We start from the raw sequence: 19,380 nt of genomic DNA on the forward strand, positions 1-19,380 counted from the left end.
CACCTTGATTGTAGAGGTGACCATTCTGGGCTTGCATCTGAGTTAGTACAACTGGCCGAGCTTCCAATTTCATGCTGTACACGTAGAGCCAAATCTGATTTAAAGGAAGCTGTTCCAAGGGTAGATGAGATGCATGAAACTGCAGGCATGCACAGCACATTTGGTCTAAGTTCCTGAGACAGCTTAGCCTTTTGTCTTATATCGAGACAGTGGCTCTCTGTGGACACCCGACCCTCTCACCCTCCAGCTCCCTGCCTCAGTTTCCCCGGTGCTGGGATTATAGATGGGTACCACTACACCTGGCTTGGCATCTTGTGAAATGCTAGACATTGTGCTAAATTATACTTCATTTGTTAAATATTCTGTGTGAACCTGACTAACTTTTACAAAGCTACAAGTACCACAATAAATACAATGGAATTATATTACATTTAAAATTTTGGATTCTGTTAGTGAATTTACCAGTGTTTTCAGCTCACTTCTTATTGGAACAAATTTAACTCACTTAGCACTGGGTAAATGTCATCTCTCTATATATGTATAGAGTAGGCTAGAGATAGAAAATTGGGGAATCAGAATTTATTTTTGACTGGTTATAGTTGCAAATAACTGAAGATTTTCTCTGACTTCAGGACTAAAAAACATCCCAATGCTAGAACACCCCCCACACACCAAAAATAAAGCTCCGAGAAAAAAAATTATAAAAGGATAAAAATAATGGAGTTTTAAATACTAAACATATAGATAATAATTTGATATCTAGAACATATACACAGAGATGAGAGGTATATCAAGATCTATAGATTAAAAAAAAAGAATAGAACACTCACTAGGGGGAAGAATGCTTACAACAAGATGTCTAACCTTACCAGTAGTTGAAAATATTGAAACATTAATGAAAATTTAAAATGTGGGTTAGGCAAGGCTTGTTAAACAGGACAAGTCCTACCTAAGGGTCAGTCCTCACTTGAGGTTGCCACAGGTTGAAGGCCAGGTCAGACTGCAGAGTGAGGTTGTCACAAAAACAAACATCAGAAAGAAAGCCCGGCATGGTGGCAAAAGCCTTTAATCCCAGCACATAGGAAGCAGAGGCAGGCAGATCTCTGAGGTCAAGACCAGTCTGATCAATATAGCAAGTTCTAGACCTGCCAGTGCTATATAGTGAAACTCCAGTAAAAAAGGAACAAGCAAGCAAGCAGACAACAACAACAACAAAACAACAACAACAACAACAACAACAGCAACATCCCAGAGCACTTCTGGTGGCCTGGGTTCTTACCACAACTCCTTCCCTACAGCACCGTTGGCACTGAGACTTTGCCAAGGAAGGCAAGGCTGGGTCCAGGTCTTGTGCTGACTCAGCTGGATTTGAAATGACTTCTGATGTCCACTCCAGCATAGTCTGTGATGGGGTGAATGGCTGAGCTGTGGTCATGACTAGAGAAGGCAGCAGAGGATTCAGAGGGATCCCACTGTCTTGAGGATGTTTTCAGGTGCTCTCAGAACCTGTCATGAAGTTTAACCACAGCTTCCTACCCGTACACCAGTGCATCAGCAGAGGAGGGATGCCGGTGTACTTGAAGTCGTGGATTACATATTTCTTCCAATCATCAACATGTGTAATCTTAAGGGTCCAGGCTAAAAAATGAAAAGAAAGAAGAACATGGTTTTTAAAAAAGGCCAGAAGAAATGTCACAGTTGCACATACTTAAGAGGAGAGATGAGCCTTTCAAATTTAGCTACCTTGTTATCAAACAAATGCACAAAACCAGTACAAAGAGGAAATGTGAGCATGGAGAGTGTGTATGGCTGAGTGTTTGTAATATCTACTTCTATTACACACACTAAAGCACCCAGGGATGCAGTAGAGCCTGCGCTCAGGGGTAAGACAGGTCATTAGAAATAGCTTCTCAGTATCCTCAGATCCATAGAAGATCAAGATGTCAACAGATTGTACACATGTTCAAAGTGTCACATGCAACTATGTTAAAAGAATTAAAGGAGGGGACAGGGTAGAGCAGTAGACATGGCAGAAGGCAGAATAATTGAGTTTGAGGAAAGATGGCTGGAAATACTATAATCCGAGGAACAAAGGGAAGCTTGAAGAAATATCCAAAGACCAGAAGACAATGAAAAAGGTGGAAGCTGCAGAGAAGTGGCGAACAGGCTTGCTGATTTAAGTGAAGGCTGATGGGTCCTCCATAGTGAAGGGGACAGGAAACAGTAGGATGCTAATAAATGGTGCACAGAGCCATATCCTGGAAAGGCTGAACTGTTGCCAGCACGGAGGCCTGTAAAGGAAATTACCCAGTCTCTCAAACCACAGGAAAGCACCCTGTGAGAGGGCAGAACTACTTATGAGCACTACTGTTCTTCCGGAGGACCCTAGTTCAGTTCCCAGCACAGCACTGGTATCACGAGACTTATAACCATCCGTAACTCTGGCACTTAGAGAGATCTACCACCCTTTTCTGATCCTTGTGGGTACCTGCACACAAATATCCACATATGGCACATACATGGCAGGCACACACACACACACACACACACACACACACACACACACACACACACACAGTATTATGCCCAAGTAACAGGGATCCCAAAGACCACTGAGGAGCCAATTCCGATGCAAACACACAAGGTTCTTTTATACGAGGTCTTGAGCAAGGTCTCTCAGACTCTCACCATTGCAGTGGGCCAGAGTGAGAGCCCCGAGTCTAGGGGTGCAGGGCTTTTATTGTGGTTACAGCAAACTTGGGGGATTTCCATATGGATCAGCAAGTTAATATTTTAAAAACTACATTTCTGGTGTCGTCTGCAGGAACAACCTGACAAACAGGATGGACAGGTTATTTTTTGGTGGCAGAATGTCTTAGGCTATCTCTGTGTACCTTGGTCCTGCTATTGTAGCCCTGCGGTAGCTAAGGGGGTGAGAGATTGTCAGGATGGTTGCTCAGGTGAACTTTGTAACTTTCTTCCTGGAATTAGAGTTTAGCCCTTTGCCTCACACAAAATGGGGGGTTTCTTCAAAAAGCAGAGTTGGTTGGGATTTACAACAGCCCAATAAAATAAATCTTTAAAAGAAATGAGGGTTTCAAAATGGCCAATCTCTCGGCTAAAGAAAGATATTTATGCATATCACTTTATCATTTCTTTTAACTTCTTTAAAACACATAAACTCAGTAAAGTGATGATTAAAATAATGTATATTACTGACATATAGGATATGTAGGTTCGTTGCCTATAACAAAAATATCATAGACTCGAAATGAAAGAAGGAGGGAAAAGAACAGTTCCAATCAGCAAGCCAGTTTCTGTCAGGTACAAAGGAAAATCCAATTCCCCAGACCCCCAAATACCGACCTGGGGCTGCAGGAAGATTTTTGGTGGTTATAGAAAATTCAACACTCCTCAGGAACTTCGCATCTGCCAAAAGGAGCAATTTCCCTCACACCTGGCAGAAGGAACATATGGCTACCTGTGGTACCTGTCAGGACATCAAAGCCCATGCAGGTCTCCAGGATACCTCAGTGTCACAAGCGCCCATTACATATTTCAATGCCCATGCCTCTTAGCTCTTCTCATCTACTCCCCTACTCTAAAGGCCAGCAGCACAGAGGCTTTCCTCTCTACAGCTACTACTTCTCCTTATAACCCTGCTGTTCTCACTATGTCTGCCCCCAACTCCCTGCCCTGATTTTCACCATGTTTTATATATTCTATATCCCCTACTATTCTCTTCTCTCTGGCAGATAGCTCTGAGGATATCTACTCTGTAGGCCATGTTCAGTCTAATTTGGTCTCTGGCTGTTCTCTCTCTCATATCCACAATAAAAATCTCCCCCTTTACCATACTATGGAGTACTCATACCATCAGTTCATAAACCAGAGAAACCAAACCAAAAAGCTAGGATCTAAACCTGTAAACTAGCATCCAAATGAAAGCTAACATCCCAACCAGGGAGTTAGCATCCCAACTAGGAGGTTAGTATCCAAACCAGGAAGCTAGCATCCCAACCAGAAAGATAGTGTCCCAGTCAGGAAGATAGTATCCCAGCCAGGAAGATAGTATCCCAATCAGAAAGAGAGTATTCAAACTAGGAACATAGTATCCCAACCAGGAAGCTAGCATCCCAACCAGGAACATAGTATCCCAACCAGGAGGCTAGTATCCAAACCAGGAAGCTAGCATCCCAACCAGAGAAATAGTGTCCCAATCAGGAAGATAGTATCCCAGCCGGGAACATAGTATCCCAATCAGGAAAAGAGTATTCAGGAACATAGTATCCCAACCAGGAAGCTAGCATCCCAACCAGGAACATAGTATCCCAACCAGGAAGCTAGCATCCCAACCAGGAACAAATATCCAAACCAGTGCTCTCATATATTCTCTTTGTCATGGGAAAATAAAACAAATTAATTTCACTTATGGACAATGACACAAAGCTCCCTAATGACAAAGATATTAACAAACCAAATCTGTAACATGTAAAAAGAGTTATTCGCCATGATCCAAAGGATTTACCCAAGAAATGTGTAGCAGATTTAATATCCTCCAAATTAATTAATGTAATCCACCATGTTAGTAAAGAACAAAATCCACACGACCGTCTCAATGAGTGTAGAAAAAGCATTCATTAAATCCAATGCTCGGGATAAATAAAATTCTGAAGAATACAAGGCAACTTCCTTATTCTGAATAAAAGCAACTATGAGGCAGCAACAGTCAGGGTCAGGATAGTGAGCAATGGTGGGGAAGCCTCACTCCTCAGATTGCAGAGGGGAGAGAGACCGGTGAGGTTCATACTATCCTCATGTAGAATTCCTTTCTGGAGAGGTTGTAGTGCAACTGGCAAGCTCGCAGTTTTGAAACTTGTTACTAACTTTAGGGAAAATAAATATACTACCACCATGATAAGATAAATATATTACTATAAACACTTGGACTTAATTCCACTCCTTAAAACATTCACTTGGAAATAACTGAGAGGAAGAAAACACACATGTGGAATGTCCCTCACACATCTTTACACTTATAAACAGTTACCCGATAATTTCACAGTTAATGTGTCATCTGATGAAATGTGATGTTTCTATTTTAAAATACCCCCGAGAGGCTAGTGTCCTGGAAAAACTCATGTAGTGTTTTTATATTCATAAAAGAGCAGGTTTTAAAACACTTGCTGTAATTAAACTCTGTAGAAGTATGCACAGTGGGGCTGCATTGGAAGGAAAATTACCTGTGAGGTTAATACAATTACAGTTGGTTTTTTTCCACCTGTTAAATAAATTCCATTATTCTTGCCGAGGCAGAGTTATTTAAAATAAATATGATTCTTGGAGGAAGAAATAAGAGTCAATGGATTCAAAGTCATTTACGTTGGCATAGAAAGGAAGAATGGTGGATAAATGGGACTTTTCTGTACAGAAGACTTAATTTATTGAGTTCCATCTGTCCATTGTTAGACTTAGTTTCTTTTTTGTTGAAAATTTCATTCGTGGATCTGATGTTTTGATCAAATCTATCCCCAATTTCCCCTTCAATTCTTCCCCATGTCCCCTGCCACTTTTCCCTAAGTCGATATTTGATGTTCTCTTCTTCTCCTCACCTAAGTCCACCTATGCTGTCTGTATGTTTGGGTGAAGGACCATCTACTCAGGGGCCACATCCCTGAAGGAAACTTACTGTTGCTTTCCAGTAGCCATCAGCTGCTAGTAGCTCCTCCATTAGGGGCGGGGCTTTGTGATCCCGTCCCCTGTTCACGCTGAGACTAATTTATTAAGAATTTCATATGTGAGTACTTTATCATCTCTCCAGTCCCTCTTCTCCTTCCACACACCCCCAGGAACACAGACACACTCCTCAACTTCATGACCTTCTATTCTTTAATACAATTGTTGCACAGGTGCATATACATTTATAAATACAACCACTGAGGTCATGTAGTGTTGAGCAGATGTGTTTAGGGCCGACCTCTTGTCTTACCTTGGCCTTGTCCCCAGGGAACATAGGTTCTTCCTCTCGAACAGCCACTGATTGGCTGTAGTTCTTCTGCAGGGGTGAAGCCTTGTGGTGATCTCTACTCATTGGGTGTAGGAAGTAGGGTGTAGACATCCCGTTTAGGACTGAGCATGCTACAGACTCCTAGTCTCTGCATTTGACCAGTTGTCTCTCTGTGTATTAGTCACCATCCGCACAAAGCGTCTTCTCTCAAGAGGGCTGAGAGGGGCTCCAACCTGTAGATATAAAGATAAGAACTTAGGGGGTGCTTTAGTACTGCGATCATTTAGCAAAATAATAAGTGGGGCCTGTGATTTAGCCAATCTTTGGCTTTTGGCCCAGTTAACTGCGTGTGTGTGTGTGTGTGTGTGTGTGTGTGTGTGTGTGTGTGTGTGTGTACTTGTTAGTGGTACTATTTAACCCAGGGTTTCCCATGTGCCAGGCAAGTGTTCTACTTTTGAGCTATGTGTTTATCCCTCTCTGTAATAAAAATAAATTACTTTGAGACAGAGGCAGGCTCTCCCTCTATAGCTCAGGCAAGCTTTGAACTTGAAAACCTCCTACCTCAGCCTCCAAAGTAGACAAGATGTGGAGACCGTGTCACCAGATCCAGCTAAGAATTTCATTTTGTAGGTTTAAGTGACAGGTGCTGGTAGTTGATTAGCTATGAGGCTGAAAGGAGTCTGCTAAATTCACTGACAAAAGGAGACTATAGGCATGAAGGCTGGCTTTAGAAGGTAACCAAGCTTTTACACCTACTAGTTAGCATGAATGTGCTATTTTCTTAACATGAGCTGAGTAAGGTTGAAATAGCCAAATGTCAGAATTAAATAAGGATATGTGTGTATGTATATATATATTATATATATTATAATTTATATATATATACATTATATATATAATTTATACAGATTTATATACTTGTATGTATTGATGTGTATGGGGCCCATAATGTCATATGTGGAGGTCAGAGAAAGACTTAAAGGGAGTTAGTTCTCTTTTTCTACCATGTGGGTCATCTGGCTTGAGCTTAGCCATCTAGCCGGCTTCACAATGAATTACTGTGTAGAAGTCTGTAGCGCAGGCGGCCTAAAGGGTAGACAGGAGAATCACACAGATCTGCTGGAGAATGGAGAAGCAGAGTCGGGGCTCCCTTGAGAACTCTGAGCACAGGCAGAGTGCATTCTGGTACCAGAGGTCAAAGGGCAGAGGGATATGAAGGCGGAAGCAGCTAGGCAGCTGTGTTTGCCCCGTTTGGTACTGACAGGAAAGGGGGACAAAGCAGGGCGAGTCTGTATCCCCCACACAGAGCTGCGGCAAGGGATTGGGGGCGCTTTTTCTAAGATTTCAGGTGAGAATTTTCCTGTTGCTTGGAGAAGCCCCAGACTCACCGTTGCTGTGTATGTATTCTGGCCCTTTTCGACTTGAACACGCACTTACCCTGGATCACAGGCCCCACCCGGCCAGTGAGGCAAGCCAGAGTTCTGTAACTGAAATGATTGTCGCCCTAATGATAATTTTCTCCTGCAGTGAGAAATGAATTTTAAAATCAATCTCTCATTTTTCTACTTCTTACAAGAAATTGTCTTCATCAGAAAACAAACTGGCTTGCCGATTTTTGACAGCTTCTTTGTTAAAAGCAGGATTTCATCTTTTCTTTCCTCCCGGTACATAAATAAATCATCCGAAAGGTAACTCGAGGGCAGCTGAAGTCATTACCGGGTGCCGAGGCTTCCTCCTGAGACAGAATCGATAGAAGGGTGCGAACTCCTCAGGTTGGGTCTCAAGAGGAGGAGTAGGACTTCCGGACAACGTCAAGTTGGCAAGCAAGAGTGAAGAGTAAACGGCCGGACCCCAGACCCCAGACCCAGAGGCCCTTAAAGATGCCATCTGCACGGGGTGGGTCTTTGTAGTCCACGGAACACAATTCATTGCTATTATTAGAACTTGTGGGCGGTGTTTTGGGAAAAATAAGGAGATGGGGGGAAGAGATCTGCTTTAAAGCTGGATTGGAAGAATGAACTACCCACACACCTACAGTTGGCTGTACTCACAAGGTCACGGCCCTGCATCCAAGTGAAGTTGTAAAGGCTGTAATGTTATTTCAGTACCTTCTCTTGACCCTCGGAGGTTCCCGTGTGTTCGTTGATGGATTGGTTGCACGTGAAGACTGCCAAAAACGTACAGCATCTTAGACGCTCTTTCAAATCATGAGATAATCTATTCTAGAGAAAAAAAATGGACTCTCTGAGGGAGCGGGGGTGGGGGGTGGGGTGGGGAGACTGTCCTGATTTATAGAATTTTCTAACTCCAAAGTACAGCTACTTGTCCTGCAGCTAACCCCACAGGGCTCCCCACAGGGCTCCCCACAGGGCTTCCCTTGAACAGCCGCCTGGAACACACACACAGGGTTACGTAAGTTGAACACCATCCCCACAAGATGGGAACAACCTTGAGCATGGATGACCCTGGGCTGGAATGCAATAGAAAGTAATGTGCCTCGGTAATTACCACTTTTGATTTGGACGAGGCCCCTTTGAAGCTTATATAACTTTGTTACTTTTGTTTGTTTGTTTAACAGTCAGCTCCAAATATCTCTGAAAACTTAACAACTGCTCCCTAGAGCTGGCTCAAGCACACGGTGCTGCAAGTAACATGTGGGTCACGGGAGAATGAACAAAGGCTGTCAGAAAAGGCTGAGATGGGAATATAAGGAAAACGCCACCAATAAAACCTCATGGAAACAAGCTGTTGCTTCGGCGACTGTAGACTCTTAAACGCTTCTATTTAGCAGAGAATAAAGACTTTAAATAATGAAATGAGCCTTCGGCTGGAGAGCGAGGCAGTTAAAGCTGCCTACACCCCGAAGGAGAGGAGGAAAGACAGGGAAGATGGAAGAGGAAGTTAAAGAAATACTCAAAAATATAGAAGCTAAGATAAGTGGCTTCCACATTTGCTGTCCAGATAACAGTCTCAGAGAACTTGTTCCAGGGAAAGAGAGAGGGGGCAAACACCACAGAGAAGAAAACCGAGGCAGTTGCTCAGCTCAGGCTGAAGAGGGTCTGACAGCCAGAGGAATAATGAAGGGGCCCAACAACTACGGCAAGAGGAAAGCCCTGATCTAAACCGTCCCAAAGTCATTCACGGTCACAGTCATGGTCAGCGTGTTTCTAATAAAGGCCGAGCGCCACTTCAGCACCAGTGTTGTGCTTATAAAAAGATGGAGAAAATGGGGCTGGGGATTTAGCTCAGTGGTAGAGCGCTTACCTAGGAAGCGCAAGGCCCTGGGTTCGGTCCCCAGCTCCGAAAAAAAAGAACCAAAAAAAAAAAAAAAAGATGGAGAAAAGGACGGAATATGTTTTGGTGAAGGTGCCATATATGGTGTAGGGGAAGGGGTGCCTCTGCGAGCCCATGCTGAGGCATCCCTTACCCCTGAGGTGTGCCCATGACAGGATAGTATAGAATAGAGTTTATTCAGGGCATGAGGTGGGGAGTTGAGAGAAAGGTAGAGAGAGAGAGAGAGACAGAGACAGAGACAGAGACAGAGAGAGAGAGACAGACAAAGAGAGAGAGACAGAGAGACAGAGAGAGAGAGAGAGAGAGAGAGAGAGAGAGAGAGAGAGAGAGAGAGAGAGAAGTAGAGGCTAGCCATGAGCAAGTGGAGAGAGGAAGGAGGGGGATGGGGAGAGAGGGGCAAGAGGAGCATGAGGCAGAGGAGAAGAGAGCAAGAGAGCAAGGAGAGGGCAAGCAGCCCCTTTTATAGTGAGTCAGGCTCACCTGGCTGTTGCCAGGTAACTGTGGGGTGAAGCTTATACTAAATGCCAACATTTCCCACATTTACAATACATATATTTATAACTGGTCTGTGTCTTAAAAATCTGCTTTATTCTTTGATAATTTCATCCATATATGCAGTGTATCTTGATTCTATCTACCCCTAGCTCCCCCAACACATCCCTTCTCCCTCCCATGCCTTCTTCTCCTTTGCCCTTTGTAGTGAATGGAGTCAAATTAGTATTGCCTGCTGGAATGTTGACTGCTCTTGTTGACTGAATCTTGTCCGGGGTCACCATAGCTGCAGCATGTCATGATTGCTGGGACCACATCATATCCAGAAAGCAGCGTTTATACATGCCTCATATCCTTGCTCATACATTCTTTCTGTCCTTTCTTCTGCAATGTTTCTAGAGCACAGGTTCTTTTCCGTCCCTCCCCTCCCTCTCTCCTCCCTCTCCCCCTTCTTCCCTCCCCTCCTTCTCTCCCCTCCCCCTTCCTCTATCCTCTTCTTCCTCCCTCTCCCTCCCTCTCTCTCCTTCCCCCTTCCCCTTCCCTCTCTTTCCTCCCTCTTCCTCTCTTCCCCTCCCCCTCCCCTTTCTCTCTGTCTTTCTCTCCCCCTCCCTCCTCCTTCCCCTCTCCCAGTTAGGGCTCAGCACTCACAATCCCATATTCTCAGTGTTTGAACCAGTCATGAGCCTCTGCATTAAACTGTTATGCACTGTAAAAAGTTTCTCTGGCAGAACTAATCTATGAGTACAAACAAAAACAAATATTTAGAAGGCAGTTTGATGACACAACCATTTAGCTGAACAATAATAAGAGGTCCCTAGCCCACTAGCAAGGCATACACCTTCCTAAACCATGGGCTTTTGGCCTGGTTTCCAGTACTAGTCATGAATTCCCTCCTGTGGAGCAAGCCTTGGATCCAGTCAGAAAGTGTGAATCCTGAGGGGAAGGAGTGAGTTCAAATTAAAGTGAACTCTATTTGAGCGCATTCTAGGCTGGCCAGCCGGTGGTGTCTCCTAAAGACAAGGTGTTCACTGTGAGTAGAGGATTGATGGTTGTCATTGTTAAAAAGATATAACGAAAAGGAAAGGAACAAAGGCAAGGACAGGCATCACCATGGATCAGGGCCTTACTCTTGATCCCAAATAGAGGCCTTAATTAGCAGGGACCTGACACAGGACAAATGGACTTACCTCACAGCTGACTCTTAGCATGAGGCAAACTGTTTTAACTATAAACAGAACTCTCATCCTGCAAAGTATGTTTTCTGTTTTGGTCTTATTTCATTCAACCTGTGAGGTATTTTTTCCAGCCATGGCCTCATAAATGCATTTGTAACCCCATATGGTTACCCTATATGGTAACTGCATATGGTTACCTTGTATTGGTTACCTCATATGGTTATCCCATTTGGTTGCCCCATATGGTTACCCTATATAGTTATCCCATATGGTTACCACATATGGTTACCCCATATGGTTACCTCATATGGTTACCCATATTGGTCATGCCAATATTGCCTCTAGGGCTCATCTTTCCAGGGTGGATTTTGCAATGTCCACGATTCACTGTTGGATGATACTGTTGATGACTTCATTTCCCCAGTGGCCTGCATAGCATCACCATGGTTTTATGGGAACTTTTTCAGAGAATAGAAAAAGAAGGCACAGTGTAAATCCATGCTGTAAGTCCAGTTAACTCAAAAAAACCAAAGTACAAGGTTAGCTGCTGCAAAAGACACACTGATGACGTTTGTGACCAAACAAGGGAGTCAGGAATTCTGCAGCACAGAAGTCAGGCGTCTGGATCCAGCTGGAGGGTTCTAACAAGACATGGGGATTTCAATATCAGAAAATGCAGAAATGTAATTTATTACAGCAAAAATGAATGTAGGCAATCTGAATGATTGTCTCATAGTTCAGAAAAGCCACTTTATTAAAAGTCAATATCCTTCCTTAATTAAAAAATTAGCAAATTGGGATAGAAGGGTGCCTTGAATTCGACAAAGAACAATGTGCACTCAAAAACCCCTGAGGACATTATTTTAATGAGGGATGTTTTAGAAACATTTATAAAATGAATTGGGAAGATGACACTGATGTTTACCATCCCTGCTTAGAGTCGCAATTTTACTAAAAGTCCAAACTGGCACGGTGCAAGGAAATGAACAACATACTAAACACTGGTGGGAAAGGAAGCAGCTGAAGAAGATATATGATGCCGGAAGGTCTCCTCCAGAAGTTCTCAGGACAGCTTGGTTTGCAGGTACTATGCTGCTGATGTAGGATAAAAACCTGGACGGACTGATGGGAAACAGACAGACAGACACAGACACAGACGCACGCGCATGCACACACACACACACACAGAGAATGAAGGTGAAGGTGGCTGTGCTGGGGACAGAGCGGGGTTTGCATTCTGCCAGCCGAGTTACCTCCCCAGCACCAGCCAGGTGAGGTAGTGCACACCTGTAATCCTGAGAAGGCGGAAGTAACAGGATTAGGAGCTCACAGCCATTCTTGGATGTGCAGAGAGTTTGAGGCCAGCCTGGACTACCGAAACCCTGACACACCGAAAGGGAAAAGTAGCATTGCAGGCTACGGTGGAAGGGAGGCTCACTTAGCAGACCCTTCTGGCATGCGTGGTGCTCACACAATAAATGCTAATGGTTCTGTCTTACCATACACACAGGTAAAAATGCCAGATAGATTCTCACAAACACGAAAGACGAAACTCTCAAGTTTAGATGATGTTGAACTGTCATGTCTCTCAGATATGCTAGTGATTTCCTAAGGCAATTCTAAAGGAGAAAGCCACAAGAGTTTGATTTAACTACATTAAAATTGGGAATTAAAATACCAATTTTCATTCTGAAAAGATAACATGAGTAGAATGAAGAGGCAAGCTCCCCGGAAAATGTTCTTGCAAATGCATGAATTTGGAGGACAGGGACCATGAGGACACTTTTAAGAAGTCATGAGGAATATCAGTAAGGCCAGACAACAGTAAGCCCGTTAATAAGCCAAACACAGTGAGCCTCAGGCTGTCTCCATCCTCATGGAGTAGCCTCACAGTGGGCTTTTACCACACAGAGAGAACCAGCAGGCTGGTTACCTCAGCAACGCAGCTAAGTAAAAACTCACGGCTCCTCAAGCCAAGTCCAGAGCTAGGGAAATGTGCAAGCTATGTGTATTATGTTCAGATGACTCAATGGTGATCAACATGGGCTGTAGGGAAGGGGGGTGGGGAGAGAGAGAGAGAGACAGAGAGACAGAGAGACAGAGAGACAGAGAGACAGAGAGACAGAGAGACAGAGAGACAGACAGAGAAATAGAGAGAGACAGTCACACAGAAAGATACAGAGAGACACAGAGAGATACACAGTGTGTGTGTGTGTGTGTGTGTGTGTGTGTGTGTGTGTGTGCTTGAATGTGCATGAGAAAAAGTATGTGTGTGTGAGAGAGAGCGAAAGGGAGAGACAGACAGACAAGAGAGACAGAGAAACAGAGTGACTTACACAAAGACACACACACAGAGACAGAGAGAAAGACAGACAGACAGACAGACAGAAAGACAGACAGGGAGGGCTGGGAGGAGGGCAGGTGGAGGGAGCTCGAGATTGAGAGTCTACCCAAAATGAAGTAACAGGAGCAGACATAGCCATCTTCTCACACTCTGTCAGACTGCAGAAGATCTCACCTTTGAGTGAAGGAATCACTGGGCCTCCATGTGTACAGCTTGCTGCCTGCAGAGAATCTTCTGACTGACTGCAGGGCCTTCCAGCTAGTACAAACCCTCATGATTTGGGGAAGTGCTGAAATTATTCTGATTTGGCTAGACGGTGTCACACATATGTAACCCTAACGCTGAGGGCACTGAAGCAGGGACCTCGAGAGTTCCAGTTTAGCCTGAACACTGAGACCTTGTCTCCAAACCAAACCAAGGCAACCTCAACCTCAACAAGCTATACCTCATCTCAGCGCTGTGAGAAAACTTTACATTAAAATTGCTGTGGTTTCACTTAAATACACAAGGATGTATTCTGCTCATGAAAGAACTGCAGAGGAAACCATGTGACACACAACGAGGAGCATACCGTAGGTCAACTAAAACCGAGTCCAGAACAACACAGCAGCCACAACAGCAGACAGGACAGCAGTAACCCTCGTTCCCGTGCACCACATGCTCCAGAAGCGCATGCGCAGAGTGCTTGTACCAGCCTTGTTGCCCTGGGCTTACTATATAGCGAGGAGCATGCTGGGAGACTTGTGGGATTAGAACTCCCAGGAGAAAGATCGGAATCTTTAGGAAGTTGGAATGTACATTGCCAGTGAGGAACCCTGGAATGCGGGAGCATCTGAGAAGTCACTGTTTTCAGAAGGTTCTGTGACAAGGATGACTGGCCTTCCCGGAACACGCCATGCAAGTCACGTGACTAATATGGGATTGTAATCAAAGCCTGGAATGAACTCTGACAACTCAGCAAGGAGGCAAATACCCAACTAACAAAAAGACAAAAACCTTAAGATATTTAGTTGGCCTTTAGCAAGGCAGATGAACGGTGTCGCCCATCACCAGCTGTGAAGGAAGGGCTTTAAAGCAGGGACATCCCACCGAGGACTGTTGGAACAGATCAGCTAAAGCAGCTGCATGTGAAGACTGACCTGGCAGCCCGTGTGGAGGAGGCTGCTGGGGATGTGAGCTCTCAGCTCACCAGTGCGTAAGCTCTCAGCTCACCAGTGCGTAAGCCTGCCACAGCAGCCATTTTGGAAATGGTTCAGAAGCTTCTTTAAAAAGTTAAACAGACCCGCTACCCAGCCACTGGATTTTGTTTGTCAGAGAGAACACTGCAGGTAGTTTAAAGCTGATGCAGCGTCATGGCAGCGTCATCGGACCTTACATAACAGCACAGTCCCAAGTCGAATTGTGGCAAGTTGTGGTTCACTTCTACAGCAGGTTACCTCTCTGCCAGCAATGAAGAGGGTGAACTCTGGGTGCCTTTAAACAGCATGATGAGTTATATTAAACGCTTTCACTGAGTAAAAACCATATGCAGCACGTTTCCATTAATACAAAGTTCTAGAAGGTGTGAACTCTCGTGACCCATTGCGGTAGAAAACAGCTTGAGGTTTTGCCAGGGAAAGAGGTGGTGAGCGTGGGCTGTTTGAGACGGGAGGTCGTGGAGGGGTGAGAGGAAGCTTCTCGGGTGATGGGTTTCATGCATAGATGCAATTGTTATCCCTCAGTATGCTTCTCTGTAAAACAAGAATTATGTATCTAGGAGCCTCTGAGGAGGCTGGGAAAGCACATAGGTAGGTGAGCCAGGATTGCTGTATCCTGCTCCTTACCCTGTGGAGCGAGTTCAGTGTTATCACAGAGCATCTTTACGTGAACATGAGATAATATATTTAGCAGAATATATTATCTGGCAGTAGCGGGCATTCCTGGTAGAGGCATCGTCTTAATTTTAAGTTCCAAAGTGAGAAAAAGCATAGCCAGAAAGGACACTGCAGGTGTCTGCAGCGTTCAGTAGGGAGAGAGGGAGGGAAGGCTTTGGATGTATTCTAAAGGATTTGGACACTCACTGGAGGAGTGCATGCAGGGAGAAGATTGTAGAAGAATCTGGAATTCTTTATACAGATCTGATTAGAAGGGATTATCCCCAAGTTGAGGAAACCATGTTGTTGGAGTAATCTGTGCAAGAGGATATAGAAGCTGTGGCAGTGAGGGGAGAGGGACGGGTTCAAGAACTTTCCAGAAGGAGAGGAGGAAGCAAGAGAGAGAGGGTCGTCATAGATGCCAGAGGCAGGGAAACATTTTAAAGCAAATGCAACTGTGGGCATACTACGTCTTTCAGAGGTATTGATTACTCACCCAGCAGATCTGGAATAGCCCATGGTAGGAAGAGCCCGAGGGCTGTGGTGCTGAGGGGGGTGACAGCTGGCCTTGGATCAGCCCAGTTGGTGAAGAAGTGGGGTCCTTGGCAAGGGTTTCTGTAGTCTGTTCCTTGGGCAGAGGAAAAGGCTTGCCTATACACAGAGGGGAGAAGAAGATGTTACAGGACATGTACACCATGATGGGGCTCAGCAGAGGAAGTGTTCTTACCCTTCAAATGAAGACACCTCTTCTTCTTAGCATCTGGAACGTGGGCCTGGAGGTGGGAGACTGGATTTGGGATTCTTAGCATCGGTTGATATCTGGGTCGGATAAGAAGTGGGACTAACTTTTGAGATTGAAACACTTATCACTGTAAATAAAAAAAAAAACAACCAAGTGAACAAGAGCCCTTGTAAAAACATGGTTGGGTTAGGCCACTGTACATGGTTAGTTCATATAATGTACAGGAAGACATAACTGCTAGTATGCCTTGTTCCCTGGGGAACTGTGAAGTAAGCATCCAAAACAAGACTGCATGGATGCCTCAGTAACAGGCTAGACCAGAACGAGGAACCACCCATAGTAAGAAAGTTTTGTGGGTTTCTCTGTAAAATGAATCTTTAGTGGACGGGACAATCCAGTGTTAGTAGACTTTCGTGAGTGTGTCCTTTGTAGAAAGATGGATGCCCTGGGTAGTAAAGATGTTGGTCATAGGATAGTAAAATGGCCAACTCTAATTTCTGCTCTATCTTAGATCTCTGATATTCTGATCCCTCTTGGTGCCTGCCTTTCTCCCAGAACCATAAATTCCATGAAGTGGGCAGCCTGGGCTACCTAGAGAGACTCAGAGATTCAAAACAAAAACAGACATCTTGGTCAGTGTAAGAGGTAGTGATGGCTCACAGACATTTCAGACTTCTGGGTTCTGAGTTTGGCTAACACAGGACTCAGGGTAAATCTTCATGCTCTCTGCCTCTCTTGGCATGGGACTGTGCAAAGTGTCCTGAGGACTGATGGCTTTTCCAAAGCTTTGTTTCACATTCAGACATTGATATAGGATATTCTGTGTTTAGCCATACATGCTCCATGTAGACCCGGTGTCTGTTCCAAGCCTTGTATGTGACTTTGGATATCATGTTTATACCCGTCCTTTGTTTGAGATAAAGAGAAAAACTTAGTTATGGGAAAGAAAAAAACGTAGCCAGTTTTAATGTTCATTGTTTCTAATGCTGGAGTCAGGACTGGTACAGAGTGAAGACTCCATGCACACTGCATGTTTTGACAGGTAGGTGGGGATTTATGGATAGAGCTCACATTATTCAAGTTAGGGACCCATGAAAGAGGGAATATGAAGTGTGCATTCATGAGTGTGCAGGACCCATGGAGCTGGAATGAAGCATTTAAGGTTGGAGATCTGAGAGTTCTTACAGCCCTGTGAAGGGACAGGTCCTGAGGCATAATGTGGACGGTAGTAGAGATCTGAGAAAGAGAAGGAAAACCAGGTCCTTGGGGCCAGATTCATGGCATGGCTGAAAAAGGTCCCTCGGGAAGATGCTTGGGACTTATGCTCAAGGTTGGGAACCCTAAGCAAATGACAGAGTGGCCAGCGGGAGATGGCAGCAGGATACTACAAGGAGTGGGAACAGGTGGTGTACACCCCAGGAGGAAAGGGCGTTTGCTGTAAGAGAGGGAAACGTGGTAGATAGGGCTGGTGTCACTGAAGCCCGTGCAGAGCAGGGAGTTCAGTCTGGGAGCTGTCCTCTTCATAGCTCTGCTCTCTGCCCCGAGTAACATATTTCTTTTTATTCATGATGCACAGTCGGTAGTTACCATAAGGATTTGATATTACAATAACATGACAGTATTATAGAAAAAGATTAATCTCTTGGATTTTATCCTGTGGCAGATACGTATTTTTCCATTCCCGAGGAAAAGCTTATCTTGTTAAACTCCAGAACCATGACCAGGGAAACTAGAAAGAAATGTTTCTGCAAGGCAGTTTCATAAACATAGTCCCACGGGCAGTGGATAGATTGATAGCTTCCGCTAGCTTGGTTACAGAGGAGCCCGTCATGGTCGCTTGGCCCTGTTTTGCCAATTGCACACATTGCAAGTTCAAGGGCCTTTGATGCCCAGAACATGTTCCTTGTGTAATTAGCAGGTCTCCACCTCATTTTGGCTGCTGGAGTTGACACTTTGCAAGTCTGCCTGTGTTGTTCTCAGTTTTGTTAGAGGTGCCTGTTTCCCTGGCCCCACCTTCATTTCCTCTGCACCCCTGTGTAGAGAGGTCTGTCTAAGGAATCTCCCAAGACCTCAGAGAACAGGCCTACTGGACCGAATTTGGAACCTTAGGGCCATTTCACTGTGGAGATATTCTCACTGTGATGCACATGTTGGTTGGCACTTTCTCAAAAACCTCCTTCCCCCTCTTTAGGAATGACTCTACTTAATTCATTCCTTTTGTATTCTGTGTAGAAATTTCTATGTTCAGTTAGTATCTTGTTAACTCTCTCCTCCCACCCCATGTGTTTGCATGTATGTGTGTGTCTGTGTGTCTATGTGTGTGTACATGTATGTGTGTGTCTTTGTGTATTTGTGTGTATTTATGTGTGTGTATGTATGTGTGTCTGTGTGTCCATGTGTGTGTACATGTATGTTGTATGTATGTGTACATGTATGTGTCTGTCTGTGTGTCTGTGTGTCTGTGTGTCTATGCATGCATGCACATTTGGTTGCTTTCTGTGTCTCCCATTAGAGGCCAAGCATTGTGAAAGTGGAGATCCTTTGATTTAGCTTTGAATCCTGGGGCCCAGCTTCTTGCATACAGAGCCACCCACATGTGAGCCTTTCAAGTGCTTGCCAGTTGTTTTTATGCCTTCAGTAAAGGGACAAAGGTTCCTACTCCGTGTAGTGGTTGCCATGACAAAGTGATGTGCGTAGATCTCGTAGCCTGGTGTTCGTCATGCAAATCATTGTGTAGGTGAGTGATACTGTGTGGTTGGGATCTGTTCTGGGGGGGTTGGCAGGTCTTGCCTTGATGATACCTGCCCTGCCCTCTCCTGAGCAGCAGGTGGCACTCTGGAGGGGCTACAAGGGCTATAGAACCAAGTGCAGAGTGGGACAGGGACTCACTGTTATGTATCTGTTTTTGTTCTTGTGTTTCTGTGGCTTGGTGGTCCTCTCCTCCCTGGCCTCTGGTTCTAAAACATGCTCTACTCCATCAGAGCCGGTTGCACACGCCTGGGTGGACGTTCGCCATTGTTCCTTGTTTAAAATCCTGCCCACACTCAGACCGCTGGTTCACACCATCTCTGTAGAATGTTATCTCATAATGTCGCTAAGGCCCATCATTATAGTAAGTGGTTTTGTGCACAGAATAAAATTATTTTTGCAGCAGCTTGAAATGGTCCGGAATGATGACCAGATAAATCTTGTCACTGGCAGGGCACTTAGCTGTGGCAGATCTGCAGAGAGTACTGACATGTTAGAAGTTTAGAGGGTCCTCTATCCCCTGCAGCCCCAGCCTCTGGACATCCCTCTCTCTGGTTGCTTGCTTAACCTTTCAAGCTGGAGTGTTCCATACAGCCTCTAGGAAGCACTAAACCAGCCCTGGTTTTGCTGTGTCTGGGTCAGAAGAAGCTATCCTGGGATCTCATAGTGGAGGCATGGGTTAAACAAATGCACTTCCCTGTGTTTGAGTTGCATAATGTAATGGT

General features: G+C 44.8%; 1 protein-coding gene and 1 long non-coding RNA gene across 5 annotated transcripts in view; both read left to right on the top strand.

The window, feature by feature from the left end:
* Kcnh1 (potassium voltage-gated channel subfamily H member 1) overlaps positions 1 to 19,380 on the top strand; it is a 302,521-nt gene that overhangs the window by 105,771 nt on the left and 177,370 nt on the right. The gene's annotated exons all lie outside the window — the stretch shown is intronic.
* Positions 7,216 to 9,199, top strand: LOC148001891 (uncharacterized). Its single transcript, XR_015635817.1, has 2 exons — positions 7,216 to 7,903; positions 8,586 to 9,199. It is a non-coding gene; the product is annotated as an uncharacterized LOC148001891 (long non-coding RNA).

This window comes from Rattus norvegicus, chromosome 13 (assembly GCF_021556685.1).
Source record: "Rattus norvegicus strain SHRSP/BbbUtx chromosome 13, alternate assembly SHRSP_T2T, whole genome shotgun sequence".
In the NCBI taxonomy this organism is placed as follows: Eukaryota; Metazoa; Chordata; class Mammalia; order Rodentia; family Muridae; genus Rattus; species Rattus norvegicus.